Raw genomic sequence first — 6,000 nt, forward strand, 5'->3', positions numbered from 1 at the left:
ACTTATCACTACACGCATTTTAGAGCTGTATATATTCTACATACTGTTATTTAGTTGTAGGGTGTATAAGCATTTATAGTTTCTCTACAATATCGCCATCTTTCTTTGGAAAGAGACCGCAGAAGACTCAGAAGCCCAAAAGCAGGGCTTTGAAACTTACTGGCTAATGTGCACTGACTATTTTGAAATGTATTACACTAGATAAAAAAATCAGAGATTCCAGAGATGGGAATAACCTTTTAGAGAATACCTTTTGCATCTACACATGTGAAATACCTGCCTCTGCACAGTTTGTTATCTAATATTCTGGGGTTTTTTGGTTGGTTGGTTAGTTGGTTAGTTTTGTGGGGTTTTTTTGTTTTTGTTTCTGAAGATCTACCCCTTTTTCTTAGGACCATGTTCCACATGCAAGATAGTGAATTGTTATGAACTATCCTTTGTATGTCTCATATCCATATCCCCTTTTCATCTGAGCGCCTATTTTGTAATTGCATTCCTCTGTTCTAATTTCATGTCAATTTTTGCAGGCTAAGCAATCCTCAGATAAGTAGATCTGAAGAATAACTGGCAACTTTACCCATGAGATAGTGAAAAAAAGCTTATCTTTAAAATCCCTTAGGGCAGTTCTTTTTTCATCTATGGTTTTCAGTGGCAAGTGTGGCAGAATCTAATCCACATCTGAGATCCTATATAATGATGCTGTGCAAATTAAAAAGTACTTAATAGAAGCAACAGTGGGTAAGAACAAGTTTCAAAGCAAATAGGTGTGTTATATAAGGTAGAAATTTTCCACCAAAGTGTTTTTTTCATTGTCCTGAGTAAGTTTGACCAGAGAATCAGAGTATGCTGCGATGCAAGGGAACCATAAGGATCATCAAAACCCAGCTCCTAGCCCTGCACAGGACCATTCCCAAGAGCCATACTATGTGCCTGAGAGTTTTGTCCAAATGCTCCTTGAGCTCTAGTAGACATGGGGCCATGACTATTTCCCTAGGGAGTCTGTTCCAGTACCCAACTACCCTCTGGGTGAAGAACCTGTTTCTAATATCCAACCTAAAAATCCCCTGACACAGCTTCAGGCCATTCCCTTTGATCTGTCACTGGTCACTGCAGAAAATAGATCAGTGCCTGCCCCTCCTCTTCCCCTCATGGGGAAGTTGTAGACTGCAAATAGATTTCCCGTCAATCTCCTCTTCTCCAGGCTGAAAACACCAAGTGATCTCCTTGCTCCTCATACAGCTTCCCCTCAAGGCCCTTCACCTCCTTCATTGTCCTTTGGACGCTCTCCAATTGCTTAATATCTTTCTTAAATTTTGGTGCCCAAAACTGCCACAATATTCAAGGTGAGGCCGTCCCAGCGCAGAGCAAAGCAGGACAATCCCCTCCCTCGACCGGCTGGTGATGCTTTGCCTGATGCCCCCCAGGACAGGGTTGACCCTCCTGGCTGCCAGGGCACTGCTGACTCACAACCAGTTTGCCATCGACCAGGACCCCCAGGTCCCTTTCCTCAGCATTGCTTTCCAGCCTCTCATTCCCCAGTCTGTACATCCAGGGTTGGCCCATCCCGGGTGCAGAGTCCAGCACGTTCCCCTGTTTTACTGATATGGTTGGTGATTGCCCAGTCCTCTAATTTGTCAAGGTTTCTCTGCAGGGCCTCCCTGCATTCAAGGGAGTCCACAGCTCCTCCTAGTTTTGTATTGTCTTCAGGCTTGCTTAGTGTCCCTTCCAGTTTTGTGTCCAAGCCGTTTATGAAGATGTTGAAGAGCACAGGGCCCAAGATGGAGCCCTGTGGAATCCCACTAGTGACAAGTCACCAGTTTGATGTTACCCCATTCATTATCACCCTCTGTGCTCGACCCATGAGCTAGATGCCCACTCAGCCCAGGATGTGTTTATCAAGCTGTGGGCTGGGCATTTTGTCGAGGAGAATCCTGTGAGAGACAGTATTGAAAGCTTTACTGAAATCCAAAAAGATTACATCAGCTGGCTTCCCTTGAACAACTAACTGGATTACCTTGTCATAAAAGGAAATCACTGAGTGGTACTCAACCTACAGCATGCGTAGCAGGATTATAGCAGAGGCTTTGCATGTGTTGGTGTTATTATCCTGAGTGTTCAGCTGCAGTGCGCAGAAGCCTACTCAGTGATGTTTAATTGGTGAAGCACAAAAATAGGCATGGAGAATTACCAAAGTTCTAAATTCTTACTTACAAAATCTGTAACTCAAAGTTAACAGTTATACTTTGACTCAGCAGTGACTCAACTGAATGATTCCTTTGAAGCAATGATAACACATATATTAAGCGTTTGTGATACACTTATATTTTTAAAAAAAGGAAAAAATAACCATATACTGTGGATAAATGTATTGCATTCTATCATTTGCAGATAAGATGAAATACTACTATTTGTTCTCTGAGAAAAATATAAACCGTTATTCTTTTGTAATTGTTCTCATTATTCACATCCAGAAAAGCATGCAGTTATGTAATAGCAGCTAACTATTCATATTGCAAAGTAGATTTACTGCAAGATTTCTACAGTAGTTGTAGTGTAACTGTGCTTGGACAGAATCAAATGTTGAATTATAAGATAAAACATATGGATAATCTATCTCTCTCTGTGTCTTCTTAGGAGCTTATACCATGCAAATTCAAATGATACCTGAGCACTTACAAAAAGCTAAACTATCACAGAACACCAATGGAAATGCATCAGAGGCACCCATAACCAGGAGGACACAGAATAATTTGTCATGATTTCCTAATCATATAAAGAGGATCCTTTACCTGTCAAATCTGTCATAATGTGCTTGAGACTAAAATGAGTCAGGCACGAGAAGCCCTTTCCACAATACTCACCTAAGAAAACGGCTATCCTCGTGCAAAAAAGAGAAAGTTTAAATCCTCTGACACTGCTGACCAGCATTGTTCTAGAGGTGACCAGTCTGTTTACTCACGTCATCTGATGACCTAGAGTATTAGATATGTGTATAATATGATTTGCTACAATTGTAGCAGCTACAGGCAAAGAGAATTCCTTTCTTTTAAGAGAAGTAAAATTATATGTATCTTTGCCAGGTTTCTACCTTTTGTTTAATGGGACTGCAGGTCTGGTTTTGGTACCCTGCACAATGCAAAGCAGATGTTACATCTCCTTTTCAGCTCAGGTCTGTCTTGCTGCAGATACTGCTGCTCCACCCCTTCTTGGCAGCACAGTCTCCATCAGCAGGCTGGGAATCCAACTGATGACAACAGTGGGTTTCAGTGTCCCCTAGAAATGAAGGTTTAACTTTTGGGATTATGCCTGAAGGGCCTGAGGAGAGGAACAGTGACCTCTTTTGTGACAGAAGTTATTAGGTCTCTAAGATGAGAAAGAGAGATAGAGAAAGAAATGGAAAAAGATGAAAGGCAGATGTCTTGCAGTCACTACATGTAGAATAATTCACTGTCCTTCAGGTGAAAAATAGTGATGTGACATTTAGGGCATCCAGAACCTAATGAACAAGTGAATCAATGAACAAGTGTAACTCTGTGAACCTTATCTCCCTGAAAGAAACTGTCTACATCTGAAAGCTCTGTCTTTTTAACTTCCCTCAACTGAGTTTTTTAAAGCAAATGACTAGTGGTTCTATGAAGAACAGTAGGATATGTCCCCATGATAGAATTATTATAACCTTTTAAGTAAGATTCATTCATGAATACCTTGAAGTTTTTCTGCTTTGGGAACAAATAGAGCAAAACCAGAGCAAAATGTCCTTCACATTGGCTGTCTAATGTGGAAACCATTCAGTAACATCATCAAAGACAATATTGCACAGACTGCAGGCTCTTTCTCACTTCTCATTCAGACAAGGAGAATGCTACACGCTCACACTGCAGTGTATCTCTGGCAAGGCAGAGAGGAGCACCGTACTTCTCTGCTACCAGCTATGACTTGGCAGGATACAGGCATACATTAAAGTACTTCCTCTCATCAAGTGCATAGCTAAGGTGAAATTACATTTTTTAATAATATAAAAATAAAGTCTTTGAAAAGCAAGACTTTGTGAATATCTGGCTCATTCATTATTTCTTCTCCCCCCTCAATGATAAATGAAGAGTGTCAGGGCTTTTTTCTGCACTAAGTAGTTTTTAATGTTCAGGTGATATTTAAAGAAAGCGTTTATTTTGAAAATAACAATTTTGGACAATCATGCATTTTCTTTAAAACTGAATCTATCATCCACAATGTTGTTTTGTAAATTTGCTGAACATACAGTAATAGGAATAATATCAAGACTTTTTTTTTTTTTTTTAATTACAATGTATTAATGGTTAAAGTGTTCTAAAAGTTATTTTAGAAATTAATTCTGAGTACAAAATGTGCAGTTGGATTTCAGTTTCTGCCTGTACAATACAATCTTTGAACTTATTTCTAGTGTCAGATCAGTGATTGTTTTTCAGGGAACTTAAATATGTATCAGCTAATTTAGATTAGTTGATAATATTCTAATCAGCTTCTACATGGATGCTTGTACACTTTGAATACCTATAATATTACCAGAACTACGTCATCTAATGTACTCTGCTCTGATAAATAGGGTGCCAAGAAATTCTTCCAGTTTATCTTACCTCATCTTATCCTGTCTTATCTGTGTATTTATCTATCCATACCTATATATGGACCCTCTCACTGCTGTTTTAATGGCAAGAATATTCCTTGGCAAGAGGGATGATAGTCAAGCACCTATGAATTCTAATAATTGCTTGCAACCAGAAGAGGCTGAAAGGGCCAGGATACAGCTGTATTTGAGTGAAAACAATGTTGAATATTCTCTAACTAATCATAGAGTCTAGACTTTGCTTTGTTCCTTATCCCATACCTATGAGGTGAAACTGGGGTAAATGCAAGGATATCAGTTTTCAGCAATTCATGAGTATGTAGAATCCTGTCAAAGTACAAACACATTTCTGTTCAAGTGAATGGCTAGAAATTATAATTAATGATATTTATTTTACCACTATAAATGAAAAGCATATTTTTGCAGCTACAGATACAGAATTGTTCAGTACAGCCGTATCACACTGAAGTCTTCTGTATGAGGAGCTGATCTCATACACTTCTGTTATTTTACTCCTAGGCCTCTACTATGATGTCGGGGGTGGGGGCAGGGGGAAGAAAGATTTTTCCTTCCTTATGGAAATAATGCAAAATTGAGCTTCAGAAGCTTACCTATTTAAAATAATTCTGAACTGCAAGCAGCTGTGGTTAATGGATCTACTCAACACTACAAGCAACTCATTAAATATGATTAACCTTCACAGCTCTCAGGTTGTCAGTGTCTAAATTAAATACTTCTGAAACATTCAGGAAATTTTTGGGGTTTTTCTCAGGTGGGTAAAAGAAATTTATTCTGAGTCTAAAATAGCTTTATAATGCTGTTCTCTTGATGTATTGAATTACTGTTTGCATCCTAAGTAGCAAAATTCTGACAGATGAGAACCTGATTTACAGTCATACCTTTTGAAAACAAAGTAGTAGAGAAAAAGATGCTTTTAATTTCCTCTTTATTTCAGATTTGGAAGATTTAAAATACCTAATTTATTAAGTTTAATTGTCTGAGTAGGAGGCTATGGTTTACTCCAGAAATAAAGGAATAAATGAAGATTTTTTTTTTTTAAATATATTCTTCTGACCTAGAAGAGAACAGAATAAAGACTTTTTGCTTTTCCTAGCTACTAACCCTAGCAGGGTAGATAGGACAATATGTGGCCAGCAGGAGCAGGGAAGTGATCCTTCCCCTGTACTCTGCGTTGGTGAGGCCACACCTTGAGTATTGTGTTCAGCTCTGGGCCCCTCAGTTCAGGAAGGATATTGAGGTGCTGGAGCGGGTCCAGAGAAGAGCAACGAGGCTGGGGAAGGGACTTGAGCACAAGTCCTATGAGGAGAGGCTGAGGGAGCTGGGGTTGTTTAGTCTGGAGAAGAGAAGGCTTAGAGGTGACCTCATCACTCTCTTCA

The sequence above is a fragment of the Empidonax traillii genome, unplaced genomic scaffold (genome assembly GCF_003031625.1).
Source record: "Empidonax traillii isolate 1590-97213 ecotype Southwest subspecies unplaced genomic scaffold, ASM303162v1 scaffold3:size4013460, whole genome shotgun sequence".
NCBI lineage: Eukaryota > Metazoa > Chordata > Aves > Passeriformes > Tyrannidae > Empidonax > Empidonax traillii.